The sequence below is a fragment of the Pteropus medius genome, unplaced genomic scaffold (assembly GCF_902729225.1).
Source record: "Pteropus medius unplaced genomic scaffold, Ma_sr-lr_union100, whole genome shotgun sequence".
NCBI classification, from domain to species: Eukaryota; Metazoa; Chordata; class Mammalia; order Chiroptera; family Pteropodidae; genus Pteropus; species Pteropus medius.
In genome coordinates this window covers 2954432-2969571 of record NW_024346150.1, presented here as the reverse complement: position 1 = coordinate 2969571, position 15140 = coordinate 2954432, and the positions used below count along the sequence as shown (strand labels likewise).

The 15140-nt window shown below is 39.1% G+C and overlaps 1 pseudogene; it reads left to right on the top strand.

Moving 5' to 3' along the window:
• Positions 1-3865: 3865 nt before the first annotated feature.
• On the top strand, positions 3866-3981 carry LOC120612985 (uncharacterized; annotated as a pseudogene).
• The last annotated feature ends 11159 nt before the right edge of the window (positions 3982-15140 follow it).

The following is a 15140-nucleotide window of genomic DNA, read 5'->3' as shown; positions in this document are numbered from 1 at the left end:
GGATTATAAAAATAGGTGAGTTAATGCCTGTTATTTTGCTTTGCAGAAGATCTCACACTAGCAAGTAAGGAGCAATATCTTCTCTTTACCCCTCTATTTCTCCTAACTGAAGCAAATATTTCTCTATGAAAACTCGTTTCTTTAGGATTTTCTTGAGAATCCTGTTAACGTAGCAGTATGCATTTTTTTTAATGAGGACTTATGAAAGAAATTTCTCTCAGGACTCATCATTCCAAATAACTGGACTACATACAAGTCATTGATTTGCTAATCTTATGGGCACTGTGAAATCTAAAGTTGTTGTGTTTCCCTCTCTGCAGATTTTAGGACACTCAAACTAGTGAGACATGAGGATGTTGTAGCATAAATTTTTTTCTACTAATCCTGTTTCTAACTTCATTTGTTTTTCCTCCCCTCTACGTGCCATCTGTTTGATTTTCTCATTTATGTTAATCTTATAGAGCTATTTACACACATTTTAATAATTCTCAAATTCTTTTTGGAATGAGGTGGCATATTTATAAGTACATTAATAAAATATGAAACAGTTATACCTAAGAAAAACTGCAGGCCAGATATATTTATGCTTGGAGGTTTTTCTGAAGGTTTTAAGAATTTATCTACAGTTTTAATGTTCTTTCAGTCCCCAAGTAAAGAATTCATATATTTCCAGTGAGTTTTATAGTCAGAATACACCATAGAGAAAACTGGTTGGGGTTTGTATATATGGAATAATACAGTAATTTTTTTCCCATTTTATATTATGAAAATAATACAAACTCATGTTCAAAATTTCACACAGTATATACATCAAAATTAAACACTAAATTAAAAATCTTTGTTTCTCCTTGGTCCAATAAATTTCACTCCCCTTTGTGTAACATTATAGAATTTTCTATGTACTTCTAAGAATATATACATATATATATATATATACATATATATACTATGATATATGAATGAATGAATCAAACTATTCCACAATGAAAGGTTTTGTCATTTGACAAAATATGGACTTTTTTCAAAGCAGTATAAATAGCCCTCTTTTATTCTTATTATTCTACCATATCAATACTTCATACCCTAATACTTCAGTACTTAATCTCCTAATAACAAGCACTTACTTACACTCCCTAAGTAAGGTTTAATATTTTTTAGTTTTAAAATGTATTTGACTATATGCAGGCTGTTTGAATCAACTTGTTTGCCTGTGCTTGGAGTTCCCACAAGACTTAGGGAGTCTGGTAGTGTTGGAAATGGGCTGGGATCAACGAGCTGACATTCCTCACTTGAGCAACCAGCTAATATTCCATTACCATCACATATTTATTTTACATTTGGCAAAATGTTTTCATATGCACTATCTCATTAATTCTAGCAACTGTCTTGTAAGGCAGGGGTTGCTATTTCTATTTTTGAAAAGTGACCTTCATCAGGGTTCTGGGATTGGTCCAGCATCATATAGCTCCCACATAGCACAGCCAGGACTCCTGCCCCAGCTTTCCAGGGCACTTCCCCCAAACCACGGCTGCCCATGTCCGGGGCTAATACTGGATCTTCCATTCAACATTAGCCTTACCATGAGGAGTTCCTTCTTCAGTCCTTCAAGCAGGCGATGCCTCAGCTGGATCTGAGACTTTATTTGTGGCTCCCATTCAATTAAATTCTCACTTACCCTTCTTGAAACACACCCTTGGTAGCTGCAGGCCAGCATTGAGACTCTGCTCCCAGAGGCTTTGCCTGCAGCTCCTCCAGCAGGAGGCTGGCGTGAGGGGGGGAAGCTGATGATGATTAGGTCTATATAGTGCTTTCTTTCTTAAAAGAATTAAATTCTGTACTCTTTTTTTTTTTTTAAGAAGGGAATTTTTATGTAACGCTATGAATTCTTTGAGCAGATAGCTATCAGCAGCCTCTGTGATAGCAAAGTACTTTTCAGCAGAAATTCAATTTGACAGATAAACATGCTGCATAATTAAAGGATTAGCATCGTTTCTTCTGAAATTAAATTAGGAGGGGAGGACTTTTGTACTAACTTGTTTATGATAAAATTACTTATTGTCAGTTTGCAGGGAATAACTCTCAAGTGGTGAGATAGTGTCGGTTTTGATATTTTAGCCTCAGAGGTGAGTAGGAAATGACATTTACACAATGTGACTGTCATGGCACATACCTGAATCGTCTCCAGCTTGTCAGATACAGACGTTTCCCCTTTTGTGAGTGAAGGGCACTATTTCCTTCTCCCTCCCTCCTTTGATTTTCTGTGGAGGGAAAAAGTTTCATCTTCTAGTGTATTCTAGAAGGAACCTGACTTTTGTATAGATTGGGTGGTTGCTTTTATTGGGTAATTCAATCTCTCTCTCTGACCCAGGCCACAGTGACTAGAAAGAGGATTCAGAGAAGACTAATTAGAGGGGTTATGGGGGACAGAGGACCTGGCTAAAGGGTCATGCAGAAGATCAGTTTTATATAGTTATCGAAGCCTGTTTTGCTACTTCAGACCCTCTGCTGCTTTCGTTTATGCAGGTGTTTTCTTGTTTCCATGGCAGCAGAGGTCATTGGCTGGAAAATTCTGGGCATTTGCTTCATGGAGACCTTTGGTGCAGGAGGGTGGCTGTCTTCAGCAGAGGCTCCAGCCAAGCCAGGCTCCCATGTGTCTGTGCTCTGGGAGGGCGTCAGCCTGGCGAAGACCCCAGAGAAACCCCGCAAGTCTCTGATGTAGCAGAAAGAGGCTGAGCCAGGACTTGACACCAACACTGGACTCCAAAGTCCAAACTCTCTCCCTCTTCCTATGATGCTGCCTCCCAAAGGCGACATTCAGAGCAGGGCTTTGAAAATTGATAGGATTATTTAAGGCTCAGATTAAAGTGGAAGGGGAGTGGTCATTACACAAAGAAGAAAAAGCATTAGTTACATGGTAAAATCAGGGAAGTTAGAGATGAATTTGGGAAGGAGAAGGATATGTTTCGGGAAGCCAGATTAATGCTTGTTTGGGAAGGGCAGTAGCAGGTGATCTCTGTGGCTTCTGTCACTTCCCTGTGGACTTCCTGTGATTTTGGTGGCTCTGGGGTAGATGATGATGACCTGCATGCTGGCAACACTCCTTTATGTGTGTGCCTCAGTGTCCCTCTGTTGTTCCGCCTCCAGAGTCCAGGAGAGAACTTGGCTCACTACAGGAGTGTCTCGCTCCAGCAGGCAGCCCCTAGCCAAAGGTTTTGAGAGTTGGGGAACGAATGCTCTAGCCTCCCTTCCTTCAAGGGGGAGCTCTGACACATTGTTTCTGCAGGTCCTCTGAGAGTTGAGCCAGGGGCCCACAGCGGGGTCCAGCTTGATAACACCATCTTTCTTTCTTGTTTCATTCTTCTGCTTTCTGACTCCTGCTTCCTGGGCTCAGCTCTCAAATAAACCATCTGCATTTATGATATATGAGCATGGAAGAAAATAATGAAGGGTACACAGGTGGTTGTTAGCATGAGTTACTTGGTGCAGAGTAGGGGATGAAGTTGTGGGATATGGGTGAGGGTAGGGGTAAAAAGCATGGGGGATGATGGGCATAAAATATACTGGGAAAAAAACCCCTTAAATACAGCATGCTGGAGTTTTTGATAGATATTGTGAAAGGCAAAGGGAATGATGGAGGGGAACTTAATGATGGGAAGAAATAAAGACTTTTAAAATATTTTTTAAATGGGAAAGACCAAGCTATAGTGTCTAGGATTTCACACTTGTGTGATAAAACTATAAAAAATACGAGGAAGGGATTATTATAAAAGGCCCCATGGATGTGGTTCCATAGGGTAGTGGTTAGCATGTCTGCTTTACACATAGAAGGTCCTGGGTTCGTGCTCCAGTGGAGCCACAGACCATGGTCTATGGCCATGCCCCCCTGAACAAGCCCGATGTCTGATCTCGGAATCTAAGCAGGGTCAGACCTGGTTAGTATTTGGATGGGAGACCACCTAGGAAGACCAGGTGCTGTAGGCGTAAATAATAATAAAAAGAAAGAGAAAAGGCCCCATGATGGTACTTTTTGAAGGAAATAGGTAGTGGTTGGAATGGAGCCTATGACAGGGATTTCTAAGGTGACTACAAGGTTCTATTTCTTGACCTGGTTGGTGGTTATAATAATTCATTAAGATTTACATTTGTTTTGAATAGTTTTCTACATCTGTATTACATTTTACTTTGCAATGAAAAGGTTAAAAACCCTGGTAAGTTTGGTACAAACATCTGTGCATTTATGCAAAATTATATATGTATGTGTGTATAAAAACAAACACACAAATAAAAACAGCAGCTGACCAGTGGGTATATAAAATTACCCCTGACAGCTAAAGAGAATGTTCCAGAATTAGGTCGAGGGCTCTCCCCCTCTCCAAATTCATGAGGCCTCAAGGCGCCAGGCTGGGCATCTTTCCCACCTAACTTTGTCCGGACAGATGAAGGCAGGAAGGATTAATTTTGATCATGCCCGCTAGATGTGTGAGTAATGTTCTGCCTGGTAATTATTTTTGACATTTGACAGTTCTAGGTACAACCTTTTGCAGCTCTGAAATGTTGGCAGTGTATTTATTTTTGAAGCATTCATATTTTCCTATAAGTAACGAAGTATTCACAGGATACCTCTTTGGGTTCCTTGTTTCAAATTAAGGTAGAGAGTTTTGGAGAGTCGCAAACCCAGAGGGAAGCTAGGAGTTTCAGGAAAGAACCCATCACATAGCAACAAAAACCAACACAGCAAAAGTGGGACTCTTAAGTTAATTTTTAAAAACCAACCCCTGTGTATAGAACTGGGCTCACAATCTCTCAGAGCAACTATTTGGTGAATCTTTGTCCCCAGATATCTCCCCCACCTATCTGCCACACTGCTGAAATTCCAACGTTTTTAGGTTGCTCCTCTGGCTGGTGAGTTTAAAAATGCAAACATCCACAGGAGAAGTAGCCCGGTGAAGACTGTTATGACACTTTTATATATACTATGGTGAACAGAACATATAGAGAAAGGGATTCAAACAACCACCAAAAGAAAACCAGCTTTTACTATCTCTGGCATGGAAGGCACATGGGGAGCATTTAACAAATGGTTGCTGTTGCTTCTGTTTTGCACGGTGAGGCCCAGTCTCTCTGTTGGATTAACTCTATGTTAGTTTTATCACCATTACAGCCCTGACAGACTGCCTGGATCCTAGCAGGAACTCAGTAACTGTTTCTTGAATGAGTGAATGAATGAATGAAACATTAGAAGTGATTTGAGAAAATTTCCCCAAAGACAAAATTTACCCACTTGAAGAGGAAGGAAGGAGCAATTAGGGAGGTCGTTTTATAAATGATCTAAATGTCTAATCAATGTACTATATACTTGAAACTAATAAAAAAAGTTTACCCACTTGATAATATTAAGGACAAACCTATCAGGATTTGCAAACCACTTTATGATTTGCTGAAGGGAAAGTCCTTAGCTGGAAAGTGTGGCAACCGACCATCCACGTCAGTCCTTCTAAACCCAGACCTATTTCACTTCTCATCATTGGGTCTGGAGGTTGACCTAATCTCCTGTTCTAATGAGCATTTATGCAATTTCAGTTCCTACCTCCTTTTTGTTTGCCTTTTTCTCTTTTGTTTAAATTTGTTTTTTGAAATATCCACATCTTTTTCAGTTTTATACTTGATATGTATAATCGATACCATGTGACAATGCACTTTGCAGAGTAACTTTGTCGTTTTCCCATGAGCTATTATATGTGTGTGTGTGTGTATGTGTGTGTGTGCGCGCACACACATTTTTACCCTAAGGGTGTTTGACACAGCAGATTCAGAGGGCAGGAGGTGGGTAAGTGGAGATGAGAGGTGATGGTGGTGGGGGACATTTTTGGAGAGGGGGTGGTATGAGGAAAAATGTGGCAATGGAAAACTGCTGTGCCACCTGATGGGAGAACTAATAAAGTAATTCAGCTGGACTGAAGGATTGGAGAAACACAGGGGAATGGGAATAAATCTGAGAATTTCCATTGGGTTCGTATCAAAAGATAAACAGAGGAGCTTTTGCTGTGTTGGGTAAATAATAGAAGGTAAATGCCATGATCAAACTAATGTTTTAGGAAGATTGATTGGAAAAAATGTGTAGGATGGATTAGAAGCAGATACACAGAATTGCTACATTGCCAGGTCCTAGTGGAACAAGCAAATGAGGGATTTGGAATCAGACAGACTTAATTTTCATTCTTGATGCTGTGACTTATAGTGTGATCTTGGGAAGGTTACTTAACTTCTCTAAGCCTCAGTTTTCCCATTTGGAAAATGAGGATAATAATAGTACTGACCTCAAAGGATGGTTCAGTGGGATTCTGAAATGAATTTAAAGTACCAGACACAGGGTCTGAGACACACCATGAATGGATAAGTAGTATTAGGGAGAAGACAGATAAAAAGACTTAGATGAGAAACTATAAAGGAAACCACAAGAAGCATGATTAGTATCTTCTCTCTCTTCCTGTTCTCTGGGTCAGGGGTTGGCAAACTCTGGTCAGTGGTTCAGATTCAGCCTATGGTCTGTTTCATACAGTTGTCAAGCTAGGAATCATTTTTACATTTACAAAGGATTGTAAAAAAAACAAACAAATAAGATACAACAGAGAGTGTATATGGCTCACAAAGCCTAAAATATTTACTATTTTTTACTTATATATTAAAAAAATAAAGTAAACGAAATATTTACTATACTTACTACTGGCCTTTTACAGAAGAAGTTTGTTGACTCATCTTCTAGAGCCAGCCCTTGAAGAGCTGAGCAAAGGCCACATTATGGAAAACTCACATCTCTACAATGATACACACAGAGGGCCCACTGGGTACCTTTCTCTTGGCTCAGGGGACCAGCAAAGCTTTTGCATGTTGGGAGCAGCTACTTTGCTAGGAGCTTCACCCTTTAAATGTTCTGCTAAGTGCAATTGTATCTTGGGCCCTGGGCCCTGGGCCCTGGGCTCTCAGTACCTTATTTCTCTCCCAAATCTCTGGCTCTTGCTTTCTATAAAAGAATAGTGTGGAAATCTCCAATGTCTGCAAACATTCAGAGGCCCTTGAAGGGGGAAAAGGTGTCCTTAGTACTTGCATAATATTTTGGAAAAAAGAGTCCATGTTTCCTAGAAACTTGTAGGAAGTTGTCTTTGTATAAGGGGTATGGCAGAAAGAAGGGGATTCCCTAGGCACATAGATCATATCATTGTTTTACAAATCTGAAGCTTATCTAAGGCAAAACAGATTTGTTGGCCCAGAGATTTTGAAAGAAATCAGATATTTAAGCTATAGTTACAAAATACATGACCCCGTGGAAACATGTAGGAATATTTCAGGAAAAAAAAGAAAAAAGAAAAATGAAAATAAAAAGCAGGAGCAAAGATTAAATCTGATTAAATCAGAGCCAGATCAGATGCGTGAATTTGACAAGAAGGAATGAGCTTCAGGAATAATATTTTCCCTCATAGTACTGTCTGTAACTGTACTTTTAAAAAGACATTTAAAAATACATCCCCTTAATTGTAAAGCTATTATGAGACTTGAATATTGAATCTTAATTTTATCAATGAAAAAGCCATCTTCCTTGGACTTTGACATTTAGAGAATAAATCCATTAATTTATGTACATATTTCTTCAGCAAATATACAATCATGATTAGCTTAACGATGGGGATACATTCTGGGCAATCATGGTTAGGTGATTTTGTCATAGTGAGAGTATCATAGAGTGTACTTACCAAACCTCGATAGTATAACCTACTACACACCTAGGTTATATGGTATAGTCTATTGCTCTTGGGCTACAAGCCTGTACAGCATGTTGCCATACAAAACGGCATGAGATTAAATCAAGCACAAAAGAAAATGAGGCAGTCAAGACACGAGATGTATGAGGCTGCTGCCCATGTAGCACGGCATACTGTTTTACAGCAAACTTGTTTTATAAGTAAAGAGTACACTTTAAAATAACGGTTAAAAGTAAATACATAAGCCAGTAACATAGTTGTTTATTGTCCTTATCAAGAATTATATACTATGTATAATTGTATGTGCTGTACTTTTATATGACTGGCAGGAGGTTTCTTTACACCAGTATTACCATGAACATGTGAGTGATGCATTGTGCTATGATGTTAGGATGGCTACGATGTCCCTAGGCGATAGAAAATTTTCAGCTCCATTATAATCTTATGGCCACCATTGTATATGTAGTCCGTAATTGACTGAAACTTCATTATGTGGCACATGACTGTATTCTAAGTCCTTACTACACACCAGATACTGGGCTAGGTCAGGGGTCCCAGTGCTTATGGAGGGCACAACCTTGTGATTAGAGCAACAATAAGTAAATGAACAGTAGTTAGAAATTGAGATAAGTTGTATGAAGGAAATAAACAGCATTTTGTGATAGAGAATAGGAGATGTTAGGAGTCCCTTGCTGTAGAAAGGGGGAGTCAGGGGAAGTCTCTGTAAAGATTTGACTTTTTAGCGGAGATTAGAGGGTGTCTTAGGTCAGGTTCCCCAGAAGCAGAGCCTGAGATGAGGATTGTGTGGGAGTCATTTATTAGGAAATGATCCTGAGAGTCCAGGGACTAGGCTGGGGCCTAGAGCACAAAATTTAAGGAGGTGCTTACTCTCAGGTGTAAAGGACAGATTTGGTACCCGAGAGAGTGAGAAAATCCCTAAATTTCGTGCCCCATGTGCCACATTTACCTCACCCTGGTTGTGGCGCTGATTCAAAAGGTACAAGCAAGAAAACTATAAGAAAGTACAAGTATATAAAGACCTCAATCTGCACTGCTCCCATCCTCTACTTCCACCTCAGTGACAATTATTATTGGTTTCTTGTTTATCCTTCCTTAGAAATTTTATGCATATATAACTTAATACACAAAGACTATAAAACATTCTGAAAGAAATTAAAAGACACAAATAAATGGAAAGACATCATGTGTTCACAGAGTGGAGACTTAATATTATTAAATATTGTTAAAAATATTAACAATTAATATTGTTTAAATGTCCATACTACCCAAAGTAACCTACAAAACTAATGAAACCTTTATCGAAATTCCAAAGGTAGTTTGGAAGAAAGAGAAAAGTTTGTCCTAAAATTCACATAGAAGGGACCCCGAATAACAAAAATCATTTTGAAAATGAAGAATAAAGTTGGAGGTATCATACTTCCTGATTTAAAAACTTATTTACAAAGGTATAGTAATTAAAACAGTATATATTGGCATAAAGACTGACATATATATGAATAGCAAGCCAAGAAATTAAACCCTATCATATATGGTAAAATAATTTTTGACAAGAGTGTCAAGACTATTCAATGAGGAAGGGACAGTTTTTTCAACAGATGGTGCTAAGAAAATAATATACACAGGCAAAAGAATAAAGTTGGACCCTTATCTTACACCATATACAAAAATTAATTCAAAATGGATCAAAGACCTAAATGTAAGAACTAAAACTATAAAACTCTTAGAAGAAGAAAACATAGGGCAAAAACTTTATCATATTAGATTTGTCAGTAATTTCTTGGATGTGATACCAAAAACACAGCTAACAAAAGAAAAAAATAGACAAATTTTGATGACTTCATCAAAATTAAAAACTTTTGTGTATAAAAGGACACGATTAACAGAGTAAAAAGGCAACCCACAGAATGGGAGAAAATATTTGCAAATTATAAACCTGATAAAGGGTTAATATCCAAAATATGTAAAGATCTCCTACAACTCAACAACAACAACAACAACAGGAACCCAAACAACCCAATTAAAAAGTGGGTAAAGGACTTGAATAGATATTTCTCCGAAAAGATATGCAGATGACCAATAAAGACATGAAAAAATGCTCAACATTACTAATCACTAGGGAAACACAAAACCACATTGAGATACCACTTCACACCCATTAGGGTGGGTATTATGTAAAAAATACCCAGAAAATAACAAGTGTGGATAAAGATATGGAGAAATTGGAACCCTTGTGCATTGCTGATGGGAATGTAAAATGGTGCAGATGCTGTGGAAAATAGTTTGGCATTTCCTCAAAAAATTAAACAGAATTACCACATGATCTACCAATTCCACTTTTGGGTATGTACCCCAAAGAACTGAAGCAGAACTCAAACAGATATTTGTATACCAACATTCAAAGCAGAATCATTCGCAATAGTCAAAAGGTAGAAACAACCAAAGAGGCCATCAATGGATGAACAGATACACATAATGCGATATATCCATACAATGAAATGTTATTCAGCCTTAAAAAGGAAGGAAATCTCGACACAAGCAACAGCATGGGACAACTGTGAAGACATGCTAAATGAAATAAACCAATCTCAAAAAGGACAAATACTGTATGATTTCACTTGTATGAGGTACCCAAAGTTGTCAGACTCATAGAGACAGAACGTAGAATGGTGATTGCCAGGGGTGGGGGGAGGGGGAGATGGAATGGGGAGTTATTTTTTAATGGGCACAAATTTCACTTTGTGATGATGGAAAAGTTCCGAAGATGGATAATGGTGATGGTTTTACAATAATGTGAATGTACTTAATGCCACTTACAGCCACTTTGGAAGGCAGTATGACAGTTTCTTATAAAATTAAACGTATTCTTACCATACAATCCAGCAATCATGCTTCTTGGTATTTGCTCCAAAAAGTTGAAAACTTATTTCCATACAAAAACCTACACGTGGCTATTTATAGAAGCTTTATTCATAATTGCCCAAACCAAGATGTCCTTCAGTAGGTGAATGGATTAATAAACTGTGCTACATCCGGACAATAGAATGTTATTCAGTGCCAAAAAGAAATGAACTTTTAAGTCATGGAAAGACATGGAGGAAGCTTAAAGGCATGTTACTAAGGAAAGGAGGTAATCTGAAAAAGGCTTCGTATTTTACTATTCCAACTAGATAACATTCTGGAAAAGACAAAACTGAGACAGTAAAAAGATCAGTGGTTGCCAGGAGTGGGAGGGAAGGAGGGAAGCAGAGCACAGAGGATATTTAGGGCAGTGAAAATAATCTGTATGATACGATAATGGTGGGCACATACAGTATGTAATAACACAAAGCAGAGTTACTGTTAAATTGTTAAATATTCTTGTTTCATCCAAATGTCAGAAATTTCAAATTGTATAATCAACTCTTATTTTATTAGAATCCAAGGATGCCATTATTTTTCTCAGAGCACAACTCAATGTTATCATGGACATTGATAGTAAAATAGTACTTGCTTCAGTTAATTGTCTCATGATAGTTTCTTGGATTACTGTTGCATAAGTGAGGGATGTTAGAGACAGCATGGTATAACGATCTATTATACTTGTTTAAAATTTCTGATTTATGTGGTCATAGGTCTTATATATTCACCATTGTTCCTGAATAAACAGTTAAAGTATTTATATTCATCAGTAGGATTACTGATGAGTAACAATAATACAGCAATGTTTCCAACTAAACATTATAGTCTATTTGTTTCAGTTGATATTCTGTTGCTCGTTCAACTATTATCCATATCCATCCGTTCATCCATCCATCCTCTGCTTACTTCCAAAAATAACTCATGGTGATCTTAATGTATTGTCATAGTTTTTTGAAGTGTGCTTTGTAGGCATTTGCATTAGAATGACTCCAGGTGCTCTTTCAAAATGTAGATTCTTGAGCTCCACCATGAACCTATTAAAACGGAGAATTTCTAGCTTCCCCCACACCACGTGATTCTAATGCACCCTAAAGTTTGTGAAAAACTAGAGACTATTGGGATGTTGGAGTGTGGAAATATGATTCTCCAACTAAGTTAATTAATCTCTGTAAGGCACACAGCAGTTGTTCTAATTCTGTGGCTATTTCTTTAACCGCTTGCTGTTTTTTATTACTGGGAGTCATGCAAAAAATGTTGCCCACCCTCAAATGTTATTATATAGCTTTGGAAATCCCTTTATCCTAATCCAGTGTTTTTTCTCTAAGAAAAGAAACAATGTAGAGAAGGAAAACATCTGAATAGCAATGTACATTTATTTTTCAAGACAAGTTTCGAAGGAAATTGTCAGGTCTTTTCAAAAGCAGCACTTTTGCCCTGAAGGCAAAAGGTGAAAACTTGGATCTTTTGAGCCATCTAACCCCACTGGAAGGGACCCACAAATATGTGCACTTTGTGAGGGAGGCGGTATGGGTGGTAGTCTTTTCCTAACTTGCGTGGTAAGAATTGCCTAAGAGTAATTGCCAAAGGTAGAGATTCCAGAGCTCTACTTCAAAGATGCTGAATCAGAATCTCCTGGGGAATGGACTGAGAATCAGATTTTAAACAAATGCCTTGGGTGATTCTTATGTCAAGCAAGTTTGCTTTCAGAGCTGGATATATATGGGTTTAAATCTTTGCTCTGTTACTTTAGCTTGGTAATTTTTGGCAAATTGCTTTCTTAACTTTCTCAACCTTCAGTTTCTCCATTTATAAAACTGAGATGCTTCATTACTCAGGGGTCTCATATGAATAATAAAATAAATTCATGGTAAGTTAAGCTGCCAATACAGTTTCTAACATGTAGTCAAAGCTTCATATTTGTTACTTCCTATCTTACTCCTTGTAGAACTATTATGTTTGTTACATTGCAGACTTTTTTGAATTTATGATTGCCCTTTATGCAGATAAGCCAGACTAGCTTGCTAGCAGGGAAACCTATGCCAAAACTACAAAAGGAGACGTCTCCTTGTAGATCTGAGCTCTGTTCCTCAAATTGTGGTCCATGCATCTGAATCACCTATGGCTCCCTTTAAAAATAATTAAATCATTAAACTAGATTTCTGGCTCTCATTCCTTACTCATCAAATCAGAAACTCTAGGAGCCCATGTTCAACTTCTTAAGCAGGTACTCTCAGTTATCCTTATATATCTGAAAGTTGAGGAGCAGAGAGAAAAAGCTTTTAACAACCAGAAGGACTTCCCAGAGAGACCCCAGAATTGGCATCTGACATCTCAGTGCTTGTGCTGTAGACCAAGAGTCCCCAATCCCTGGGCTATGGACCAGTACTGGTCCATGGCCTGTTAGGAACTGGGCCACACAGCAGGAAGTGAGCAGTGGGCAAGTGAGCAAAGCTTCATCCGTATTTGCAGCTGCTCCCCAGCGCTAGCATCACTGCCTCAGCTCCACCTCAGATCATCAGGCATTAGATTCTCATAGGAACACAGGTCTCTGGTGCCAGAAAGGTTGGGGACTGCTGCTGTAGACTGTCTCATTCCTGTATCCCTCCTGGTAGGCAGTCTTCTTTGTCATTCTGGCTTCACAGCCTTTGCTTAACTTTGCCCAGCCTTCGGATGTTCAAGGGACACTGTCATTCCAGCCGGAGTGGAAATGAAATTTGATTTCTCATTTCCTGCTATGCCTTCTGGTTTCCGCAACCTTCTTTTATGTTTTTTCTCCACCCTGTCTTTCCCAGCAGTGAGAACCATGACTTGTGCGCAACTGTTGGGTTGTGTCATTGTAGGTTGACAGTGGTCTTTCTGAGAGTGATGACCAAGAAGACTACCTTTGTTGAAAAGCTATCTAAGAAAGATGACCCCTAAAACAAAACATTGAAAATACAACATGTCCTGAGGTCTGCTTTGCAAAAAGTGACAGGTGGTGACTTGGCTGAGCCCAGAAGTTGTCTGAATATTTCAAGAATAAGTGTCAAATATTGGTTCTTCTTTGCCTCTCAGTTTTCCAGTGATGCTGAGCTCAGCATCTGAATACACGGAGTACCCGAGATTCTGGATTTTATTTTCAGGGGTGCTCAGCTTCTCTGCTGATGGTCTTTAGGAGCTGCTGTTGCTTCAAAGTCAGGCTCCTGTGCCTATGTTCTGGCCAATAGACAATAGGGAGAACAAGTTCAAGCTTAGAGATGGAGCTTTGCCTCTTCCATGGCTATTCTCACTGGTCCACGATCAAGGAAACCTCATCTGGTACTTGCTACGAGAGAGATCCAGGTAAATGAAAGGCTGAGCTTCTCGGCCCTGAAGTTAGGGCTCAGATTTGTGCTTCCAAAAGAGGATAAAGGGAGTAAAAGGGGAAAACGTTCTGTCCTTGGAACGTAGGTCTGTCCTCTCTGAGTAGAGATAAAGAGTGATTTATGAGAAACAATACTTGAACAACATTCCTCATCCTGGCTTTTAACCAAATGAATCTATGAAAGGTTACAATTTTTAGTCAGGTCTCCATGCCAAAATGATTCACACAACTGAAAAACAAAACAACAGAGCTCCCCCTCACCAAATTTACCCATGCTGGCTCTCTATCTTGCTTCTTTTTACGTGATAATAGTTTGTCTTAATGGTAATAATTATATCCAAGAAACACATGTTCTTGAGTCAAATGCCTCAACAAATTGATCATCCGAGTTTCCTGTGGATTATTTTTCAGGCATGAGAAATTAATTGTCCAAACATAATGCAGTGTTTCAGCTGGAGATTTGGCAAGTTTGCCCTAGAAAGTTGTCAAGGAAATCCCAGCTATAGATGGTGTAATGGGTTGGGAGGCAGGTCCTGAGATGGAGATTGGTCTGTGGGTTTAAGGAGTGCCTTTGGGAATGGGATAGCCATAGGGAGGAAAAGGAATCAGTAATGGGTAGGATGCAGGCACATGGCAGTCTCAGCCAACTCTATGAGAGCTCTGGAGCTAGAATGGCTCTTTAGAATTGTTCTGGGTTGGGCTAAGAAGGATTATGATCGGAGATGGGCCACCCCAGGAAGGGGCATGACTTTGGACCAGCTGGCTTCTGCAGCTGAGGTAGTCCTGGGAGGGTCTGTTGGTGAAGTCTCTGTGCCAACAGCGCTCCCAGTGGCTGAGACAAGTTCTTCAATGAATGGGGCCTGGTGGGTGCATGTCCACCATAGATGGAGCTCCATCCACGTGCCAGTTAACACTCCTGCAAGAAATACATCAGTGTGATTTTGCACCACTCCCCGCTTTGCACTGGGGATCTCCCTCTTTCTCTCTCTCTCTCGTTCTTATCTTCTCTAGCTCTCTGTCTTATTCCCTCTTCTACTTTTCAAGACGATTCTCCACCCAGCTTCCAGTTAGGAGAATGCAGAACCAGTAATGTCTGTGTTTGTATTTAGCGGCTCTATCCA